Genomic DNA, 24618 nt, shown 5'->3' on the forward strand with positions numbered 1-24618 from the left:
AAACATCCGGGGCCTGGTCTCTGGGGGCGGGGTCTGGTCTCCAGGGGGCGGGGCGGGGCGCGGGCTTTGCCTGCCCGGCTTCAGTTGTCTCTGTACTGATTGTTCCTGCAGGATGTGCAGCTGAACCAATGCCGGGAACTGTCAACACTTTCATTCTCCAGCAAGAATGCAGTTTGCTACCGCGCAAAGCCCAAGACAAAACATCTACTGCTGGATCCGATTCTGCAATTGGGCAGCACTTGCTGGAAAATCCTGAGTGCACTAATAACTACACTAACAACCACTTTAAGATCATCAGTCAAACTCCTAACGTAGCTCATTTATGCTTGCTAGAAGCAACATATTGTATATTCATGTGCAGGGCCCCGTTCTCTGCGAACAAAAGAAATATGTCCAAGCCTTGTGGCTATTTTGAATTACCCGGGAACTTCAGGAGCCTATAGTTCCCCATTGCTTTCTCCATGGCAGTGCCTTGGCCAATCAGAATTGACTTGTTAATCAATCTGTACCCTTTTCTCCTGTAGTATAAATTGTTGCCATCATTTGGAATTTGACATTCTTGTTTCTCCCGATGAGTGCAAGACAAAAAGCTTCAGCAACATGTCTCTCTTTTCAGTCATATTCAAGAAAGTTAAAAGCAAAATGCTGTGGATGCTGGAAATTTGAAGCAAAATCAGAAAATCCTGGAAAAACTCAGCAGGTCTGACAGCATCTGTGGAGAAAAAAAAACAATGTTAATGTTTCGAGTCCTTATGACCCTTCTTCAGAGCTGAAGAGAAGTGGAAATGTGATTAAATTTATACTGTTTAAGGGGGGTGGGGCAGACGGAGCTGGATAAAAGATCAGTGACAGGTGGGGACAAAGGAGGGATTGACAAAAATGTCATGAACAAGGGGACAAAGGGATTGTTAATGGTTGTGCTAAAAAAGGTACTCATAGCGGCATAAAGGTAAGAAAGAAATGTGTTTTATTTTTATTCATTTATCCGTAGTTTTATCCCATCTTCTATCCTTTTTTCCCCCCCACCACCCCAACCCCTACAGGACCATCTGTCACTTGTTCCATGTTGCTCGTTCACACAATGCTAAACTTGTTCTGCTATAATCACATTCTGCTTTCTTATCTTTACGCCACTATTAGCACCTTTTTTAAGCACTAACCACAACCATTAACAATCCCTTTGTCCCCTTGTTCATGACATCTTTGTCAATCCCTCCTTTGTGCCCACCTACTGCTGGCCTTCTATTCAGCTCCACCTGCCCCACCCCCCCTTAAACAGTATAAATTTAATCACATTTCCATTTCTCTTCAGCTCTGAAGAAGGGTCATATGGACTCGAAACGTTAACTTTGTTTTTTTCTCTCTCCACAGATGCTGTCAGACCTTCTGATTTTTTCCAGCATTTTCTGTTTTTGTTCAAGAAAGTTAAGCCTTGTCATTTCAGTCCAAGTACTCATCTAACAATATGATAACCATTAATTACTATCAAACAATCTCTTTGGCACTGTCAATTAACTGTTACAAGTGTGGAATCTCATTCCTCCAGATATTGATTGTTGTGATATTAAAAAAATAGAAATTAAAATGATTTTACTTTGTGTTCTCTTTTTTCTCTCTCAATCCAATATTTCTTTCCATCTTTCTATTTCTATATGTGGACCTTACTTGAAATTGAACTCCTCAATTCCAATTTACACTTAGAATGGTGAGAGCACAGGAGGCCATTCAGACTATCATGTCTGTGCTGGCTCTCTGAAGGTGCAAATCATCTAGTGCCATTCCCCTGACTTTTCCCCATAGCCCTGCAAATTTTTTCCTTTTCAGATAATGATTCACTTCCCTTTTGAAAGCCTGAATTGAACCTGCCTCCACCATACTCTCAGGCAGTGCATTCCGGACTAATTGGCCAGCCAGTGTGAAATCGTGGTTAGGGGCTGATTGTGGTCGGGGGTCCATTTCCCGGCTGCTTCCAGACCCACTAAACTAAAAATCTTGCCCCAGGCTGCTTGTGTCCCTTTTATTCCATGAGCTATAACTTTGTTCAAAAGTCGGTTGTGAGGCACTTTATCAAATGCCTTTTGGAAGTCCATGTACACCACATCAACAGCAATACCCACATCAACCCTGTTACCTCATCAAAAAATTCAAGCAAGTTTCTTAAACACAATTTGCCCGAACTAATCTGAGCTGTTTTTCCTTAATTAACCTTAAGGGGAGGCGATGGTGTAGCGATATTATCGCTAGTGTGGCGATATTATCGCTAGACTAGTAATCCAAAGACTGAGGTTAATGCTCTGGGGACCCGGGTTCGAATCCTGCCATGGCTGATGGTGGAATTTAAATTGAATAAAAATCTGAAATTAAAAGTCTGATGATGATGGTTCACTACTGCCCCTTTAGGGGGCCTGGCCTACATGTCACTCCGGACCCCCCATGGCAATGTGGTTGACTCTTAAATGGCCTCATATGTAACAAACTGCTTCCTGAAGCTGGACAGACCACCTGGCATCGACCTAGGGACTGGATCTCAGTGAATCAGTGCTCCTCCACTTGAACACCACTTGGAGGGAGCACTGAGGGTGGCAAAGGTGCAGAATGGATTCTGGGTGACTTCAATGTCCATCACCAAGAGTGGCTCGGTAGCAGGCCCAGCCCTAAAGGGCATAGCAGTTAGACTGGGTCTGCGGCAGGTGGTGATGGAAAAACATGCTTGACCTCGTCCTCACCAACCTGACTGCCGCAGATGCATCTGTCCGTGACAGTATCAATGGAATGACCTCTGTACAGTCATTGTGGAGATGAAGTATCACCTTCACACTGAGGGTACACTCCATCGTGTTGTGTGGCACTACCATCGTGCTAAATGGGATAGATTTCAAACAGATCTAGCAACTCAAGACTTGGTACCCGTGAGGCAATTGGCAGCAGCATTATACTCGAACACAATCTGTAACCTCATGGCTTGGCACATCCCCCATAACCATCAAGCCAGGGAATCCACCCTAGTCCAATGAAGATTGTAGGAGGGGATGCCAGGAGCAGCACCAGGCATACCTAAAAATGAGGTATCAACCTGGTGAAGCTATAACACAGGGCTACTTGTGTGCCAACCAGTATAAGCAGCAAGTGATAGACAGAGCTAAGCGATCCCACAACCAACAGATCAGATCTAAGCTCTGCAGTCCTGCCACATCCAGTCGTGAATGGTGGTGGACAATTAAACGACTCATGAGGAGGAGGCTCCACAAATATTGGCATCCTCAATGATGGAGGAGCCCAGCAGAGCAGTGCAAAAGATAAGACTAGAGCAGTTGCTACAATCTCCAGCCAGAAGTGCTGAGTGGATGATCCATCTCGCCCTCCTCAGGAGGTCCCCAGCATCACAGATGCCAGTCTTCAACCAATTCGATTCACTCCACGTGATATCAAGAAACAGCTGAAGGCACTGGAAAGTGCAAAGGCCAAGGGGCCTGACAATATTCTGGCAATAGTACTGAAGACTTGTGCCCCAGAACTTGTCGCGCCCCTAGCCAAGCTGTTCCAATACAGCTACAACACTGGCATCTACCCGGCTATGTGGAAAATTGCCCAGGTATGTCCTGTACACAAAAAGCAGGACGAATCCAACCCAGCCAATTACCACCCCATCAATCTACTTTCCATCATCTGTAAAGTGATGGGAGGGGTCATCAACAGTGCTATCAAGCACCACTTGCTTCACAATAACCTACTCACTGAGGCCCAGTTTGGGTTCTGCCAGGGCCATTCAGCTCCTGACCTCATTACAGCCTTGGTTCAAATATGGACAAAAGAGCTGAGCTCCCGAGGTGAGGTGAGAGTGACTGCCCTTGACATCAAGGCCGCATTTGACCAAGTGTGGCATCAAGGAACCCTAGCAAAACTGGAGTCAACAGGAATCGGGGGAAAACTCTCTATTGGTTGGAGTCATACTTAGCACAAAGAAAGATGGTGGTGGTTGTTGGAGGTCAGTCATCTCAGCTCCAGGATATCACCGCACGAGTTCCTCAGGGTAGTGTCCTTGGCCCAACCACCTTCAGCTGCTTCATCAATGACCTGCCTTCTATCATAAGGTCAGAAGTGGGGATGTTCGCTGATGATTGTACAATGTTCAGCACCATTCGCGACTCCTCAGATACTGAAGCAGTCTATGTCCAAATGCAGCAAATGGACAACATCCAGGCTTGGGCTGACAAGTGGCAAGTAACATTCGCGCCACACAAGTGTCAGGCAATTACCATCTCCAGCAAGAGAGAATCCAACCATCTCCCCTTGATGTTCAATGGCATTACCAACACTGAATCCCCCACTATCAACATCCTGGGAGTTACCATTGACCAGAAACTGAACTGGACCAGCTTTATAAATACTGTGGCTACAAGAGCAGGTCAGGGGCTTGGAATCGTGCGACGAGTAACCCACCTCCTGACTCCCCAAAGTCTGTCCACCATCTACAAGGCACAAGTCAGGAGTGTGATGGAATACTGCCCACTTGCCTGGATGAGTGCAGCTCCAACAACTCAAGAAGCTTGACACTGTCCAGGACAAAGCAGCCCACTTGATTGGCACCACATCCACAAACATTCAATCTCTCCACCACCGAAGCACAGTAGCAGCAGTGTGTACCATCTACAAGTTGCACAAGACTCCTTAGGTAGCAACTTCCAAACCCACAACCACTACCATCTAGAAGGACAAGGGCAGCAGATAGACGGCAACACCACCACCTGGAAGTTCCCCTCCAAGTTACTCACCATCCTGACTTGGAAATATATCACCGTTCCTTCACTGTCGCTGGGTCAAAATCCTGGAACTCCCTTCCTAACAGCACTGTGGGTGTACCTACACCACATGGGCTCCAGCAGTTCAAGAAGGCAGCTCACCACCACCTTCTCAAGGGCAACTAGGGATGGGCAATAAATGCTGGCCCAGCCTGTGGCGCCCACATCTCATGAATGAATTTTTAAAAGAACCTGCATTTGCCCAAGTGACCATTAATTTTGTCCCAAATTATCATTTCTCCAAGGTTAAACTCACTGGTCTATAGTTCCTGGGTTATCTTTACATCCTTTTTTCACAAGGGTAGTATTTGCAATTATCCAGTTCTCTAGCACTGCCCCTGAGGCTAAGGAATATTGGAATATTATGGCCAGTGCCTCTGCAATTTCCACTCTCACTTCCTTCAGTATCCTTGGATGCATCTCATCTGTTCCTGGTTCCTTATCAACTTTTAAGTACAGACAGCCAATCCTTATCAATTCTAAACCCTTGAAATGTCTGAACTATCTCCTCATTCACCACGACCTGGGCAGCACCTTCTTCCTTGGTAAAGACAGATGGAAAGTATTTATTTAATACCTCAGCCATACATTCTGCCTCCATGTGTAAATCCCCCTTTTGGTCCCTAATCAACCCCACCTCTCCTTTTACTATTTGTATGCCTATCAAAGACTTCTGGATTCCCTTTTATGTTAGCTGCCAGTCTCTTCACATACTCTCTCTTTGCTTACCTTATTTGCTTTTTCAATTCCCCTCTGAACCTTCTACCTTACAACCTCCAGAGCAAAATATAATTGGTATTAAAAAGACAAAGACAAGTCTACTAATGACAGGCACTGTTTGTTGGCCTGTCACAGGACATTTTGAGCCTGTACATCTACATTGCATTATTCACAATAATGTGCACAATATTTTCAAGCAACATATTTATTTGGCCATGTTCTATTCACGTTCTTACAAAGAATCATGAGATGAAAAAGCTTAGAAGTACTACATGAGACAAGCAGTTTCAGAAGCACCAGCATTGATTGCCTGCCATGATAAATCAGCTTCTTTCCTCCTTGTTAAACCTAAAATGCAAGGCACACACAACACATGTAAAACTATTTCTAAAACATCTTTTAATTTAATGAACTTTCCCCACGGTGCTTCCTTCCAGGGACCGACACTCACTGCTGATTTTCTTTTTTTAATCAAAATGGTGCTCACAGCGTCACTTGGGGCCAATTTCTCTGACATTCATCAGGAGAGATGTTGCTGTGCACATTTCTAGCATCCTTTCCTGGTTTGCCTAGCTGGGGATATTGATAATTAGAATTAGCTTTATTTCCTTTCTCTAGACCTGGGGTGGGGGGTGGTACAGTACTTAAAGTTCACAATGCTTATGGTTTACAGTGCTTCGGGGCTCTATTGTTTAGTGTTTGGGGGTTCTAGTGTTAGGGGTTTACAGTATTTGTGGTTCAATGTTTCGGGTTCCTAATGTTTGGGGTTCAGTGGTTGGGGTTTGTAGTGTTTGAGGTTCAGTAGTTGGAGTTTATAGTGTTTGGGGGTCAGTGTTTGGATTCCAGTGGTTGGGGTTTATAGTGTTTAGATTTCAGTAGTTGGAGTTTATAGTGTTTGGGGGTCAGTGTTTGGGTTCCAGTGGTTGGGGTTTATAGTGTTTGGGGTTCAGTGGTGGGGTTTACAGTGTTTTGGGGTTTACAGTGTTTGGGGCTCAGAGTTTAGGGTTTATGGTGTTTAGGGTTCAGTGTTTGGGATTTAGTGTTTCTCTTCACTGTTTGGTGTGTGTATAAAGCAGGAAAACTCACATTTTCAGAAACCCACTTTGCTTAGACTGACCTTTTGAGTAACATCAATAAACACCGATAAATTGTTTTTAACAGGCTGTTAACTTTATGCCTTTGGGCTTGGTCAGTGCCTGGTCTTCAGAAACACAGGTGGGTTATTTGAATTAAATTGTTGGGGAGGCTCCCAAGCACAGATCCACATCCCATCTGGGAAAGCATGTTGCAGCATTCCTGAGTGCAGTCTTTGAGGATGGCTGCCTGGGACTGCAAGGCTCGACAAAAACATACAATCCTGTTCTTCAGCTCTACATTAACTCTGTATTCAGCCCAGTCAATCTCATTTCACTTTGATGCCTGGGTCTGTGGATAATTATTATTTATTAATGTATCGAAAAAGACAAATTCACATGTAGCATTTATCCTCCTATAACATCTCTATTGTAATTTAATGAGCATGGTATCATTGGGCTTGAACAACAGGTGCGCCAGATGTCACTGGATTGGAAATACAGCTGCTCCAGATGTTATCAGCGTTGGCAGTACTGGTGCTCCAGGCGTGATTAACTCACCATATGACAAAGACATCAATAGAAAGAAGCCTGTATGAATGAGCAGAATAATCACATTCAGAAAACAAAGTAAGAGCAGCAGAAGCCTGCTGTGAAAAGGAGTAACAATGGAAGGAATTGTTTGCCATGGGGCTCATTTTGATTCAATTCCTATCCACAGAGTGAAATTTAGAACATTTGCTACTTCACTTTAGCTAGCTCCACTTTCATGCCCTCATAATTGCCCTTATTTAAGCTTAAAACACTAGTTTTGGATGCACTCGTTTCTCCCTGAGAATTAATGTAAAATTAACACAGGGAGAACAGTCACTTGAGTGTGTGTGAAACACGTACCCCAGTGAGAGTCAGTGAGTGTGAAACACGTACCCCAATGAGAGTCAGTGAGTGTGGGACCCGTACCCCATTGAGAGTCAGTGTTTGTGGAACACGTACCCCAATGAGAGTCAGTGAGTGTGAAACACGTACCCCAATGAGAGTCAGTGTGTGTGGGACCCGTACCCCATTGAGAGTCAGTGTATGTGGGACCCGTACCCCAGTGAGAGTCAGTGTGTGTGGGACCCGTACCTCAGTGAGAGTCAGTCTGTGTGGGACCCGTACCCCATTGAGAGTCAATGTGTGTGGGCCCCGTACCCCATTGAGAGTCAGTGTGTGTGAGACCCGTACCCCATTGAGAGTCAGTGTGTGTGGGACCTGTACCCCATTGAGAGTCAGTGTATGTGGGACCCGTACCCCAGTGAGAGTCAGTGTGTGTGGGACCCGTACCTCAGTGAGAGTCAGTCTGTGTGGGACCCGTACCCCATTGAGAGTCAATGTGTGTGGGCCCCGTACCCCATTGAGAGTCAGTGTGTGTGAGACCCGTACCCCAGTGAGAGTCAGTGTGTGTGGGACCCGTACCCCAGTGAGAGTCAGTGTGTGTGCGACCCGTACCCCAGTGAGAGTCAGTGTGTGTGGGACCCGTACCCCATTGAGAGTCAGTGTGTGTGGAACCCGTACCCCATTCAGAGTCAGTGTGTGTGGGACCCGTACCCCATTGAGAGTCAGTGTGTGTGGGACCCGTACCCCAGTGAGAGTCAGTGTGTGTGGGACCCGTACTTCAGTGAGAGTCAGTCTGTGTGGGACCCGTACCCCATTGAGAGTCAATGTGTGTGGGCCCCGTACCCCATTGAGAGTCAGTGTGTGTGGGACCCGTACCCCAGTGAGAGTCAGTGTGTGTGGGACCCGTACCCCAGTGAGAGTCAGTGTTTGTGGGACCCATACCCCATTGAAAGTCAATGTGTGTGGGCCCCGTACCCCATTGAGAGTCAGTGTGTGTGGGACCCGTACCCCATTGAGAGTCAGTGTCTGTGGGACCCGTACCCCAGTGAGAATCAGTGTGTGTGGGACCCATACCCCAATGAGAGTCAGTGTGTGAGGAAACCGGATACAGTGAGAGTCAGTGTGTGTGGAAACTGTAACCCAGTGAGAGTCAGTGTGTGTGTGGGACCCGTACCCCAGTGAGAGTCAGTATGTATGGGACCCATACCCCAGTGAGAGTTAGTGATTGTGGAACCCATACCCTAGTGAGAATCAGTGTATGTCAGACCCCAACCTGAGTGAGGGTCAGTGTGTGTGGGACCCGTATCCCAGTGAGAGTCAGTGTGTGTGGGACCCGTACCCCAGTGAGAGTCAATGTGAGTGGGACCTGTATGCCAGTGAGAGTCAGTGTGTGTGTGGGACCCGTACCCCAGTGAGAGTCAATGTGAGTGGGACCCGTACCCTAGTGAGAGTCATTGTGTGTGTGTGGGATCTGTACCCCAGTGAGAGTCAGTGTGTGTGTGGGATCCGTACCCCAGTGAGAGTCAGTGTGTGTGGGACCCGTATCCCAGTGAGAATCAGTGTGTGTGGGACCCGTACCCCATTGAGAGTCAGTGTATGTGGGACCCGTACCCCAGTGAGAGTCAGTGTGTGTGGGACCAGTACCCCAGAGAGAGTCAGTGTGAGTGGGACCTGTACCCCAGTGAGAATCAGTGTGTGTGTGGGACCCGTACCCCAGTGAGAGTCAATGTGAGTGGGACCCGTACCCTAGTGAGAGTCAGCGTGTGTGTGGGATCCGTACCCCAGTGAGAGTCAATGCCTTCAGCAGCAAGAAAATTAGTTAAAAAATGAAAGAATAACAGTCAAACCATTCAAGCAGGTGATTAAAATAACAAGTCCTCAACTGATATCTTCCATTTTATCTTCTAAACTGACCATTATTTCTTCAATTCTTCCCACGATGTGAAAAATAGAATAGGCAGACATGCAATAGCCTAGTGTTTTTATCAGACATCGAGAATGCTACCAACTGATCCACAGATGATGAGGGAGTGTTGACTGTCAGAGGGTCAGTACTGAGGTAGAGCTGTACTGTTGGAGGGTCAGTACTGAGGGAGTGCTACATTGTCAGAGGATCAGTACTGAGGGAGTGCTGCACTATCAGAAGGTCAGTACTGAGAGTGCTGCACTGTCGGAGGGTCAGTACTGAGGGTGTGCTGCACTGTTGGAGGGTCAGTACTGAGGGAGTGCTGCACTGTTGAGGGGGAGTATTGTGAGGGTGCTGCACTGTTTGAAGTGCTATCTTTAGGATGAAATTTTCAACTAAGGCCTGTCTGCATTGCAGCCACTAATTTTCCTTAGTTCTGCACAGCCGATTTGTTTAAGTTCACAGGCATTTTCAATATTTTTGCACTGCTGTGCACACATGGTAACTTAAAGTCGACTTGTGCATGTTGTGCGTATGGAGTGTGGGGTTGCTGCATACCTGTGCAGCTTACAGGGGAACACTGTCTGTCTGCCCTCTCAGGTTGTTGTAAAAGATTGCATGCAATATTTGAAGGAGAGCAGGGATGTTCTTTATCTTTTTACTTGCAGTAAAGTCAATGTTTGAATGAAATCCTTGATTTTAATACTTTAATACTGTAACTGTATCGATATCACATGCTTTCCCATGTTTCTTTTGCTTGACATCAAACTCTGTTGTTACTATTGGTACTGAATTGCCTGAGAACTGATCGTTGACTAGGTTGCAGGGGTGGGGGTGACATTTAGTAGATTTTTTCTCTGCAATTAATGCCCAATCCCTCCTGAAGACACTGGAGTAATGGTTTCATGGCCACTTGTGTCAGGCAGAGAAATCATAGAATCTTACAGAATAGGAGGCCATTCAGCCCCTTGTGCCTGTATGGGGCCTTTGCTGGCTCTTTGAAAGAGCTATCTGAACAGTCCCCCGCCTTGTCCTTTCCCCATAGCTCTGCAAATTGCTCCCTTTCAAGTATTTATCCAACTTGCTTTCGAAAGTTATTACTGAATCTGTTTCCATTGCCTTCTCAGGCAGCACATTCCAGATCACATCTCTTTGCTTAAAAACATTCTCCTCAACTCTCCCTCTGGTTCTTTCATCAATTATCTTGAATCTGCGCCCCTCTGTTTACCAACCCTCTCGCCATTGGAAAAAGTTACTCCTTACTTCTATCAAACATGTTTATGAATTTGTACACCTCTATTAGATCTCCTCTTAACCTTCTGTGCTCTAAGAACAATCCCAGATTGTTCCCAGAGGGGCCCTTAAACAGGAGTTAGCTCCTTCATTTACACACACATAGGGCCTGACTAATTTAGCAGTGGCTCAATTGGGTTCTCTCACTCCTACGTTTACATACGAATTAGGAACAGTAGACCATTCGGCGATTCAATAAGATCATGTTTGACCTGATTGTGGCCTCAACTCCACATTCTGATAACATAAGAACATAAGAACTAGGAGCAGTAGAAGGCAATTCAGCCCCTCAAGCCTGCCCCGCCATTCATTACGATCATGGCTGATCTCATTTTGGCCTCAAATCCAATTTCCCCCCCTCTCCCCATAACCTTTCAACCCATTACTAATTAAAAATCTGTCTATCTCCTCCTTAAATTTATTCAGCGCCCCGGCATCCACTGCACACTGAGGCAGTGAATTCCACAGATTCACGACCCTTTGAGAAAAGTAATTCCTCTTCATCTCTGATTTAAACCTACTACCCCTTAGCCTAGAACTATAGCCTTTGACTCCATTGTTAGTCATGAATCGATCTACCTTTGCCTTAAAAATATTCATTGACCCTGCCTGTTCCAAAGACTCTCAACCCTCTGAGAGAAAAAATTTCTTCTCATCTCCATCTTAAATGGGAGACTCCTTATTTTTAAACTGCGTCCCCTAGTTCTAGTCTGCCCAAAAGGGGAAACATCCTTTCAGCATCCACCCTGTCAAGTCCCCTCAGGATCTTATGTTTCAATAAGATCATCTCTCAATCTTCTAGACACAGGCCCAGGCTGTCCAGCCTTTTCTCATAAGATTAATGGAGGCGGTGACATAGTGGCATTGTCACTGGACTAATAATCCAGAGACCCAGGGTAATGCTCTGGGGACCCAGTTTCGAATCCCATCGCAACAGATAGCGAAATTTGAATTCAATAAAAATCTGGAATATAATGTCTGATGATGACCATAAAACCATTGCTGATTGTCGTAAAAACCCACCTGGATCATTAATGCCCTTCAGGGAAGGAAATCTGCTGTCCTCCTTACATGGTCTGGCCTACATGTGACTCCAGACCCATAGCAATGTGGTTGCCTCTTAAATGCCCTCTGAACAAGGGCAATTAGGGATGGGCAATAAATGCTGGCCTAGCCAGTGATGCCCACATCCCATGACCAAATAAAAAAAACAAAAAAAATCCCCCATACCAGGTATCAGTTGAGTGAACTGCTTCTAACGCATTTATTAAGAATATAAAATTCAGACCAAGGTCAGAGTGGCGTGGAGAGTTCAAATAACAGGCAACAGGGGGCTCGGAACCATTCTTCCTTAAATAAGGAGACCAAAACTGTACACAGTACTCTAGATGTGGTCTCACCAATGTCCTGTACAAATGAAGCAAAACGCGCCAACTTTTATTTTCCATCCTCCTTGCAATAAACGACAACATTCCATTTCTGAATGCTCTGAAGAAGAGTCATACAGACTCAAAACATTCAACCCTGTTTCTCTTTCTACAGATGCTGCCTGACCTGCTGAGTTTTTCCAGCATTTTCTGCTTTTACAACATTCCATTTGCCTTCCTAATCACTTGCTGCACCTGCATACCAACTTTTCCTGATTCATGTACCAGGACACCCAGATCCCTCTGTACCTCAGTTCTGCAATCTCTCTCCATTTAAATAATATGCTTCTTTTCTATTCTTCCTGCCAAAGTGGACAAGTTCACATTTTCCCAAATTATACTCCAGCTGCCAAATTTTTGCCCACTCGCTTGTCCCTTTGCAGACTCCTTGTGTCCTCTTCACAACTTACTTTCCTACCTATCTTTGTGTCATCAGCAAATTTAGGAACCATAAATTCAGTCTCTTCATTTGTCATTGTTGTCCCAGTTTTACAAGCAAATTGGGCCCTGTGCACACCAATTCCTAGCCCTATAGTGTCCTGCCTTCTAGCTTACGCAAAGCCCTCTGTCACATCCTGGATGAACAGCATGAGGTCTTTATCTGTGACATTGTGTGGTTACCTGGACGCTTCTCGTTTTCTGTGAATATCTACCAGAGTGTTTGCAGAGTAGCTTTTCAGGGCTCAGAATAATGTACGGCTCAATGATTAATCCGGTATCAATGTACGAAGACAGAAGTATCCTGTAGCAAAAGTGCAGCAAAGTACAGATTATTGACAAGTTGACAAGGCTGTTAAAAAGGCACATAGAATCCTAGGCTTTATATGTGGAGGCATAGAATACAAAGGCCAAGAAGATAAATCTCTCTACCTCTCTTTCTTCTTTTAAGACACTGCTTAAAACTATCTCATTTCATCAAGCTTTTGGTCATCTGCCCAATTATCTCCTTATCTGGGTCATATAAACATATGAATTAGGAGCACTCAGCCCTTCAAGCCTTCTCCGTCATTCAATAAGATCATGACTGATCTGAATGTAACCTCCCGTCTACCCCCAATAACCTTTCACCCCCTTGTTAATCAAGAATCTATCTAGCTCTGCCTTGAAAGCACTCAAAGACTCTGCTTCCACCGCCTTTTGAGGAAGAGAGTTCCAAAGACGCACAACCCTCTGAGAGAAAAAAATTCTCCTCATCTCTGTCTTAAATGAGCGACCCCTTATTTTTAAACAGTGAACCCCTAATTCTAGATTCTCCCACAAGAGGAAACATTCTCTCCACATCCACTCTGTCAAGACCCCTCAGGATCTTAAAGGTTTCGATCAAGTCACCTCTTACTCTTCTAAATTCCAGTGGATACAAGCCTAACCTGTCCAACCTTTCCTCATAAGACAACCCGCTCATTCCTATATTAGTCGAGTAAACCTTCTCTGAACTGCTTCTAATGCATTTACATCTTTCTTTAACTAAAGGAGACCAATACTGTGCACAGTACACCAGATGTGGTCTCACTAGTGCTCTGTATAACTGAAGCATAACCTCCCTACTTTTGTATTCAATTCCCCTCACAATAAACAATAACATTCTATTAGCTTTCCTAATTACCTGCTGTACCTGCATACTAACCTTTTGTGATTCATGCACTAGACACCCAGATCCCTCTGAATCTCAGAACTCTGCAATCTCTCACCATTTAGATAATAAGATTCTTTTTTATTCTTCCTGCCAAAATGGACAATTTCACATTTGCCCACATTATACTCCATCTGCCAGGTCTGCCCACTCACTTAACCGATCTATGTCAATTTGTACACTCCTTACATCCTCCTCACAACTTACTTTCCCACCTATCTTTGTGCCATCAGCAAAGTTAGCAATTGTACCTTCTGTCCCTTCATCCAAGTCATTTATATAAATTGTAAAAAGTTGAGGCCCCAGCACTGATCCCTGTGGCGCACCACTCGTCACATCCCACCAACCTGAAAAAGACCCATTATGGCTAACCTCTGTTTTCTGTTAGCTAGATAATCTTCTATCCATGCCAATATATTACCCCTACACCATGAGCTTTTATTTTCTGCAATGACCTTTGATGGTTGATGCCAAATTTTGTTCAATAATCGCTCTTGTGAAGCACTTAAGGGCGTTTTACATTGCACTATATAAATACAAGTTGCCAATGTTCTGCTAAGCCTTTATAAAACACTGGTTAGGCTGCAGCTGGACTATGAAGGATTAAGATGGAGAGGCATTGGAGGAGGATGGTGTGGTCAACGTGTCAAAGGCTATAGAGAGGTTGAGAAGGATGAAGGGGGTTAAGTTTACCATGGCCATAGTCATATAGGTGTTATTTGTGACTTTGATAATGGCTATTTCAGCGCTGGGGGGGGGGCAGCAGGGAGTGGTTGGGATGGGGGCACCCATCTGTGTTAATTGTGCTTCAGTTGGAGCACTCTCGCATCTGAATCCAAAGGTTCTGGGTTCAAGTCCCACTCCAGGACTTGAGCACAAAATCAAAACTGACACTCCACTTCACAGCTGTGCTTTTGAAGGAGTCGCCTTTCAGATGAGACATTAAACTGAGGTCCGATCTGCCTTCTGAGGTAACTATACCAAAAAACAGCAGGGGAGTTCTCTCCAGTGTCCTGGACAATATTTATCCCTCAATCCACATCACAAAAGCAGACTATCTGGTCATTATCACATTGCTGTTTCAGGGAGTTTGCTGTATGTAAATTGGCTGCTGCGTTTCCTACATTACAACAGTGGCTATGTTTCAAGATTTACTTCATTGGATGTAAAGAGCTTTGGGACATCCTGTGGTTGTGGCAGGCACTATAGAAACATAAATCTTTCTGATTGGAGAGATTCAAACATGGAATTGTGGGAAAGATGGGCATTGTTTGGGAGGTGACATTCAAAGGCTTTGGAGAGGAGAGTAAGGTTATCCTCACTGCAGGGCTGCAGGGTAGATTATTAGGACAGAAGGTTAAGGATGGATTTTTTTAATGTATGGGTGATGATGGCATATTTGAAGGGTGGGGGGAGGACAGTACCTAAGGAGATGGAACCATTAACAGTATCAGCTAACATGAGGGCCAGGAAGGAAAGTTGAGTATTATAACAGAGCCTTACAATGGAGGGAGGGATGTAACACAGAGAATGGGCTGGATTTTATGCCCAGCTATTGATGTGCGGGGGAATTTCCTTTGGGGGTTCCCCTATGCCCATCGGAGGCAGCCCTGCCCAAGCTCATTCCTTCAAATTATTTATGGAATGGGCTTCCATCACCTCTTCAGGCCAAGCACTCCAGATCCTGACAACTCTCTGAATGAAAACAACTCTCCTGATCTTCCATCTAGATCTTTTAAGTCTCTGACCTCTGGTTACTGACCCACTTGCCAGAGGGAACTTTTGCAAATACTGAGAGTCTTTTAATGAAGATGTAAAGGAAATACTAATGCACATTCATGCCATGTTCTGACAATAGCTGACTTAACATCTGTTAAATTCAGCGCTGTTCCTAACCTGTTGGCAGAGAATGGAGCTGAGGTTCGGGCTGGCTTTTTTTGTGTGTTTTTATTCCCAACTGTGACTGTTGAATTTTCCTGAATTCTGCCAGTTGCAGTTTCAGTTCTGTACTGTCCTCAACAGTGCCAAGAAATGATTTCACAATGAATATTGTGTGGAGAGCAAGTTAGAAAGCAGTGTTGAGTTTTTTTATAAGTGATTTGCTAGGCCTTTTCAGGGCTGTTTAGAGTTGGCCACATCGCTGTGGATCAGGAGTCACACTAGGCCAGACCGGGTAAGGATGGCAGATTTCCTTCCCTAAGGGACATTAGTGAATCAGATGGGTTTTTACAACAATCTGATAGTTTCAGAGTCACCATACTAGCATTTTTTCTCAAATTTATTAGTTGAATTTAAATCCCCCAGCTGCCACGGTGGGATTTAAACTCATGTTTTCAGATGATTATTGCAGGCCTCTGGATTACTAGTTCAGTATTATAACCACTAGGTTACAGTTCCCTGTACTGTCATCTGAAAGACTTGTTGTAATAACTAAACAAACTTGAAAATGAAATCATATGGATAGCAGGATGCTAGGGCAAAGAAAGGAACAGGAGCTTGTATGTCTATAGTACCTTTCAGGTCCCCAGGATGCCTCAAGATGTTTTACAGCCAAAGCAGCACCTTTGAAGTGTGGGGCAGCAGAGGAGGGCGCAACGGGTCAGAAACCCGAAAGTTCAAAGAGCACATTTTGCTGTGACTCTTTAACTCAGCCATGATGATGGCATCCTGTTTCCAGGTTTCCCGACCAATCGGAGAGAGTGGGCACGATCAGGACTTGCACCTGGCTGTGCAATCCAATGGTTGACACAAGTTAGCTCAGTTAGGTGCGCAAATGCAAAGTGTGGTGTCAAAAGCTCATCAAATAAAGAATTTTAAACCACTGGTGAAGGAAGGTAAGTTGGTGCAAAATACAATTGGGGGGGGTCAGGAGATTGCTTGAAGAGTTTAAAACTGTAAAATTATCGGGACAATAGTTTCCTTCAATTCCTTCCCTGCTCAGGTCTCCCCTGGTAGTCTAGTGAGGGGTTCTATTCAATAGTTAAGCCACACAGGCAAAGGAGGCTCCGTGTTTTAATTTTTAGTCTGTGTTGAATTGGAAGGGAAGAGGGGGCTCTTTGGGGTGGGGAAGGGGATTGATTGCAGGGGACTGCTCTATCCTGGAGGGAGCGAATTGGAGAGGTCAGTCGAGGCATGGCTGATTGTGGAGGCTCCTCCGGCTGGCACCTGGATCCAGGAGGTAGGTATAAAGGCACTCACCTCTTGAATCTGCCAGCTCCTCACCTTGATGGAGCTGTTGGGTTTCACTATGCTTGGGAAACCTGGCTGACAGCAGTTAAGGTTAAGAACATAAGAAATAGGAACAGGAGTAGACCATCCGGCCCCTCGAACCTGCTCCGCCATTCAATAAGATCATGGCCGATCTTCTTGTATTTCGATTTCCACATTCCTACCTAACCCCGATAACCTTTGATTCTCTTTCCTAACAAGAATCTATCTACCTCTGCCTTAAAAATATTCAATGACCCTGCCTCCACCGCCTTCTGAGACAGAGAATTCCAAAGTTGCACAACCCTCTGAGAGAAAAAATTTCTCTTTATCTCTGTCCGAAAAGGGTGACCTCTAATTTTAAAACAGTGCCCCCTAGTTCTGGACTCACCCACAAGAGGAAACATCCTTTCCACGTCCACCTTGTCAAGGCCATTTGGGATCTTATATACTTCAATCAAATCACCCCTCATTCTTCTAAACTCCAGTGGAAACAAGCCTAGTTTGTCCAACCTTTCCTCATAAGACAACCCACTCATTCCAGGTATCAATCTAGTAAACCTCCCCTGATTCGCCTCCAATGCATTTACATCCTTTCTTAAATAAGGAGACCAAAACTGCACACAGAATTTGAGATGTGGTCTCACCAATGCCCTGTATAAGTAAGCATAATGTCCTTACTTTTATGTTCAATTCCTCTATAAAGGATAGCATCCATTAGCCTTCCTAATCACTTGCTGTATCTGCTTACTAACTTTTTGTGACTCATGTACTAGAACACCTAGATCCCTCTGCACCTCAGAATTATGCAGCCATTCTCCATTTAAGTAATACTCTGCTTTTTTGTTCTTCCTGCCAAAGTGAACAGCTTCATCTTTGCCCGCTCACTCAACCTATCTATATCCATCTGCAACCTCCTTATGTCCTCTTCACAACATACTTTCCTAGCTTTGTGTCATCTGCAAATTTAGCTACCATGTCTTCCTCCCCTCATCTAGGTCAATGATGTAAATTGTAAAACATGGAGGCCCCTGCACAGACCCCTGTGGGACTCCACTCATCACATCCTGCCAATCCAAAAAAGACCCATTTATGCATACTCTCTGCTTTCTGCCAGCCAGCCAATCTTCTATCCGTGCTAATACGTTACCCACTACACCATGCACTTTTATTTTCCTTAATAACCTTTGATGTGGCACCTTATCAAATGCCTTCCAGAAATCCAAGTACAGTACGTCTACAGGCTCCCCTTTATCCACTGCGCATGTTACCCCTTCAAAAAACTCCAGTAAATTGGTTAAACATGATTTTCCTTTCACAAAACCATGCTGACTCTTCCTTATTGCTTTGAGCTCTTCTAAGTGCCCAGCTATAACCTCCTTAATGATCAATTCTAATAACTTCCCACGGCAAACGTGAAAGGTTGAAAGACTGAATGACAATTAGGTGGGATGTTCGCTTGCCCACCTTCCACCTCACTTAAAGCTGGAACTGGGAGACTTGAGGTTGTTTATAGGTTAAAGTTCCCCCTGTAGTTACTATTGTAAAGCAGGGATATATGGATGATTTTTGGATTGGTGGGTAAACGTATTAAAGGATATGGATCAAAGGTGGGTAAATGGAGTTAAGGACAGATCAGCCATGACCTAGCAGCACTGTGGGTGTACCTACATCACATGGACTGTAGCAGTTCAAGAAAGTGGCTCACCAATGCCTTCTCAAGGGACAACTGGGGATGGGCAATAAATGCTGGCCTTGCCAGCGATGCCCCCAACTGGCGAAGGAATAAATAAATTTCAGGAAATCACATCTGCTCACAGCAACTGTGTGTTCCCACTTTTCTGCAATCCACTGATTTGATCACATCTTTCAGTTTTTGTCCTCGCACCTTGTCTGTGGCTGGTTGGTTGTTGGTGGGACTGGAGATTGATTCAGAGGTTGGTACAGGCCAGCAGTGCAAATATTGTGTCATGGGGATGAAGATTTGGAATTGAAGATGTGGCAACCTGCAGCACAATTAGTTTGCAAACATTCACTTCCACTGATGTAGAGGAAAAGCTGGGTGATGCTCTAAGGCATTAGTTTCGTCTTATTCATATCCCATTTTCACTGCCAAAGTCAGGCCTGGTGTCAGCAATGCAGTTTAACATAAATACAACAAGCAACATGAATTAGCTGCTGCTATTTTGAGCTCTGATGTGGGCGTCTTGTCTATTTATCTATACGTGATACTGTGGGCTGTAAGTTCACTCACTGAGATGAACCCTCACTGCCCTGGTAGCAAATGGCAATCAACAATTTCAGCACAGCAGCAGAAGGTGCCCAGATGATGTTGGGGAAACAGATCAATGCAAGTTGAGGCTTTGCCCATAGCAAGGCCTGGGCAACAATTGATGCGCTGTCCATCACAACAATTGAATTATATTCACAAAGTGTGCAATGTGAAGAGAGCACCAAACCCAGCAATTTGAGGTCACGATGTTTACCTGATTCTCAAGCCTCAGAGGTTAAAAACACAAAAGACAAACCCCTCAATTAGGATTGCTTCAGTTGTTTGGTTTTCCTGGGCACTGTAGTGAAATACGGATATTAAACAGAAGCAAGCTGTGAGCCTGTGGTGAGAACTGAAGCTAACTTTAGTATCTGACCTGTAATTAGCTACTGTTCACGGTGTGGGAACTGACCCTGCTCTGTAGGACTCAGTACCACACCAGGTGATGTCTTTATTTAGTAAATCATTAGGAGAGCATGAACAGACCGATCTGTGGTAGGCACAATAAAAGCAAATTATATACTGTCTTGCATAAACTGATAAGACCATGCCCACTCTTACACCATATTTATACAAGTTTACATTTGTTAAGGTGGTGGTATTTGTTTCAGGAAATCACATCAGCTCACAGTAACTGTGTGTTCCCACTTTTCTGCAATCCACTGATTTGATCACATCTTTCAGTTTTTGTCCTCGCACCTTGTCTGTGGCTGGTTGGTTGTTGGTGGGACTGGGGATTGATTCAGAGGTTGGTACAGGCCAGCAGTGCAAATATTGTGTCATGGGGATGAAGATTTGGAATTGACACCTCCTTCTACAGCAAGGTGCAATTCTACTCAGGCTTTGCTTCTGATTTATCCTTTCTGGCTTGGAACTCAGTAAAGGAGAGGCAGCTGGTATTAGGACAGCTGGCAGATTGATGGGGGAGCATCCTCCCAACAAAAACAGGAACAGCATTTAACAGTGGACTACTGCACTACCCTCAATATATTTGGTATTATTGTTAGAAATGTGAGGTTTTATAAGATTGTTTTGTTTTGGGACTGTGTCTTTAATTTAGGGTAAAATGGAGGAATGAAGGGGGTCATGTGATCTGTTCTGCATTCTGCTGACAAGAAGCCTGGGTGGCTTGGTTGTTAAAGATTAAAGAAGGAGGGGGCCCAGATTGTCTTACTAAGAACAAAGTAGGAGATATTTACGCCTGTAAACAATGGCCACAGCGGATGTGTTGGCAGTGGATAGCCTGTATTTCTCCAAGCCCCAGGGAGATGTTAGGAATGTCACATTTTGTAAACGATCATATTTTAAACTGTCTATCTAATTCTAAGGTAGAATGAAGTTCGGGGTCTAGTGGATAGTTAATTAGCATTTCTATCTCGATACAAGGCCCAAGTGATTCATGTTGCCATAGAGATGGGCTTTAAGAGAGGAAAGAGTCCATAGGAAGCCATTGTAGGATCTGGTTACAGGCTTTCCTAAAAATATCCCTGAATCTCACAGACAGGTCAGTCTGCAAGAACCTGAGAGATAGAGAGAGCAGAGAGATAGAGTCTCTGTTGTTCACCAAAAAAGCAGGTGGGAGATCGTGCTCGGGCTGAAGAGACCAAGGTTGTGAGGGTTTAAATGAAGCTAGAACATTTGCCTAACTTTGGCTAGAGGGAGGGATCTCCAGGGTAACCCTCACTGTGAAAGTCAGTTCGCGGGTTAGAAGTTATCCAGCTGGAAAAGGAAGTAAGGCATCGGGAGCTAAGAATCACCATGGATTGGTTCCTGGAGAATGAAGTGTCCACTTAAGGGACAGAGTAAAGTGTTATCATGGAAGGAGATTTTTGGTTGTTTTAATTGTTAAAAAGATCTTTTCTGTTGTTTTACGTTACTTTTGAATTAGTATTTAGTTAATGTTGTTATTAGTTTGTGTGGTACAGTAAAAGTCTTAAAACTTGAAATCTTGTTGCGTGATCCTTTCAGTCATTCACTGGAAGTGAGTTTCTTTTTAAAAGTTATCGGTCTTTACAGGGATCGTAACACTTTCCCTGCTAACTGGTTGGCGCCTCTGCAGTCCAGTACCCACTCACTATTAATCCAATACACAGGAAGTTGCTCAGATATCACAAACACCCAGCAGTGTATACATCAGCTACAGTATTGGGCTTAGCTGCAGTCTTGCCGTCTGATCTGGACTAGGCTCAGGGCTCAAGGTGGGTCTGACCAGAACTGGACTGGACTCCAATGTTCAAAGTGGGGTTCTTTGTCAGTAGCTGGTTACAAGGTAGGTCGTAAAAGAGAAGGGGAAAAATGTATTTTGCAAACTATGACTATGATGAACATACTAGCCATAGCAGACAGGAAATCCTCACATCTTCACAGAGACAGCAGGAGGGGGCCTGCAGAGAGGGAGAGGGAGAGTGAGGGGGAAGTGGGGGTGAGAGAGAGAGAGAGAGAGATCTGTCCTCATCGACAAAAAACAACCAACATCACAAACCCCGATCTGTGCTATTTATTAGATAAATGCCATGAAGATGTGGAACTGTATAATTTAAATAATTTTCACAAATTTGTTAAAAAGTATGTGCATCAATATACACCTCAGGCAAAAACAGAGGAGCAATTTCAACATCACAAAGAAATTTCTCAAAACAGCAAAACTATTTGGCAACATATACACTAATAACAGAAGATAGAAACAATAGTTCTTCTAAAGAATTTGCTGTATCAGTGCTGTCATCAGGTTTAATCAGAGTGATCAATGATGGGGAAGATAATCCCACTTAAAACAATACTAGCATTGTGGTACGGTTCTTGTAACAATGTTCTTCATCCTCACCACCAGCAGCTGTACTATAACCATCTGCATTTCATCCCAGTTCAAATGTCATCAAACTGGATCGGTGAGGTTAGGGTGGGGGCCCAGGAAGTCTGTGAGATTATCACATTTTCTGTCTATCTGTCTGTCACCACATCTCTGTACCTCTTTGCATTTGTTCACTTACTTGTATTGCTGCACACTGATGGAAAATGATAACGCTGTCATGCAAGGTGTAGCTGTCACCTTCTATTACAAGTTTGGTCAGGGGGTTCTGGGGAATGGGATGCTATTTCTAGGGGGGTGGGGGCACTGGGTGGTGGAGAAGGCTCCCTAGATGTATCTTAATAGTTTCAGTGGAGATATTTCACAAAGAAAGGTTTGAAAATCACTACCCAGAATGTAAACCACAAAATACTTTCTCCAGGCTCAATCAATTAGATAAAAGCAAAATAATGCAGATGCTGGAAATCTGAAACAAAAATAAAAATAGCTGGAAAAACTCAGCAGGTCTGACAGCATCTGCGGAGAGGAACACAGTTAACGTTTCGAGTCCGCATGACTCTTCATCAGAACTGAGGAAAAATAGAATCAATCAATTAGAGTTGTGCTGCTGGGTCCCTTTCTACCATTTGGATAGACACAGCACAGCACAAACCTTCCACATGCTCAATGTCTCAGGCTGGTCCACAGAATCCACTGCAAAAAGCACTTTCACACATTCTGACATGGGGAGGTGTTTTTTTAATGCAAGTATGACTTATTATTTTTCCTCACTGAAATCCTAGTGACAACACTGCGACAGAATATATATAATCAGAGGGCAGATCTGGGACCCACAGATTTAAACCCAATTTTGGGATTGCTCACTGTGGTTTTGCAAAATAAAATGTCAGACTTCACATATATAAGGAGCTAAGGGATTAAGAAACTCTCATTAAATTCAATGCCATCCTATACTTTTAAAAGTATCAACCGCCTGTACAGATTTCACATTTCAAAATACGGAGAAAAGTCAAGAGAGTTGTTTCCCGTGCGTGTTTGCCTAGGTATATATATTGTGAGCCAGAAGCCAATGTTACTTATATATAAAATCAAAATTTGCTTTACTCCTCTCCACTCCCTTCCTGAAGTACTTTTCCACATGCGTTGGTTGCCCCTAGAATACCTCATCCTATTTTATGCAATGAGTAATAGCAGACTGTTTGATTATGCAATCTTGCCCTCAGTCAATGCCAGCAAGTACATCATTGAATAGTGTTCAGATATTCCCCCCCTCCTTCCCTGAGGCAAACTGCAGTGGCCCCAAGCGCTGCCCACCCTTGCCTGAGATTTGCTAAGTCAGTGAAAACTGAGGATAGAAAGAGGATTTTGTTTTTGGTTTCTCGGCTGCCTATTGGATAACTCTGAGTAACTTTTACAACTCAAATCTTGACCTTCCCACAGAGAACGTACTTGTGCTAATGTGGGTTCCTGCAGTCGGCCAAATGCCAATTGTCGCCTAGGTCAATGTTAATTTGCGGTCCCTGCTTTTTTCAATGAAGCAACTCCAGAATCCCAGCACTGCTTGCCAATGCTGACATTGCTGAGTGGCTCAATGTAAAGGAGACCCAACCTTACAGGCCTCTGCTGGAGATCAAATTCCTTAAAAACTCATGTCCAATATAACAGACTGGTAACTGGGGATAAAAATGATCAGAGCCCACAGGACTCCATCTTTAGTAACTGGATGAGAATCCATGGTCCAAATTATAATTCTATGAGAATGTTCACCCCAATCTTATTGCAATCCACATGGAAGAAAGAGTAGAATGCGATTGGCAACACTCTCTTTCAGCTCTGGGATAAAGATTCAGGTCCAGATTGATGGGGTGCAAGTCAGCCACCCTCTGTTGCTGGTCAGATAAATTTGAAGCACTGACTGCCCACAATCTGGCACAAGAATCGGCAATCTCAGTCCTGAGAATCTACAAAAGATGGCTGGAGCATCGGAAACAGGAAGATATCGCCCTTCTGTGTAGCGGGGCGAGGGGTACTTGGGGGATTAAGGCACATTGTTGGGAGGAGAGCAGATGGATCTTTACTCTGTGTCTGCTTATGCTGTACCTGACCTGGGAGTGCTCGGCGCCCGAAATAGAAAAAAGAAATGTCTGATTTCAAAGCATCGATATTCCAAATCCAGTCACACACACATACACAGACAGCACACAGACCCAAATGCACGCAAACACATTGACACACATGCACACACAGCCCCTTTAACACCAGTCACATACCCACACACACAGATACACACACACAGTCACACAGACACCCAGTCACCCACACACAATCACACACACACACACAGAGCTACACATACACACATTCAGACTCACAGTCACACACCCACCCACACAGTCACACACTCACACAGACCCACACACACAGTGACTCACACACACAGACAAGGCACACATAGACACCCACACACACACCTGCAGTCAGACACACACAGAGACACACATACACAGACACATACTCCAGAGACACACACACACAGACATACATACACCCACACAGTCACACACCCACCCACACAGTCACACCCCCCCACAGGCACACATACAGAC

General features: G+C 44.4%; 1 long non-coding RNA gene across 1 annotated transcript; it reads right to left on the reverse strand.

Annotated features, from left to right (window-relative positions):
* Positions 1 to 6943: 6943 nt before the first annotated feature.
* Positions 6944 to 20011, reverse strand: LOC144685581 (uncharacterized). Its single transcript, XR_013577744.1, has 3 exons — positions 19616 to 20011; positions 12716 to 12836; positions 6944 to 7183 (listed from the first exon to the last, which is right to left on the reverse strand). It is a non-coding gene; the product is annotated as an uncharacterized LOC144685581 (long non-coding RNA).
* Positions 20012 to 24618: the final 4607 nt, after the last annotated feature.

The sequence above is a fragment of the Cetorhinus maximus genome, chromosome 10 (genome assembly GCF_964194155.1).
Source record: "Cetorhinus maximus chromosome 10, sCetMax3.hap1.1, whole genome shotgun sequence".
NCBI lineage: Eukaryota > Metazoa > Chordata > Chondrichthyes > Lamniformes > Cetorhinidae > Cetorhinus > Cetorhinus maximus.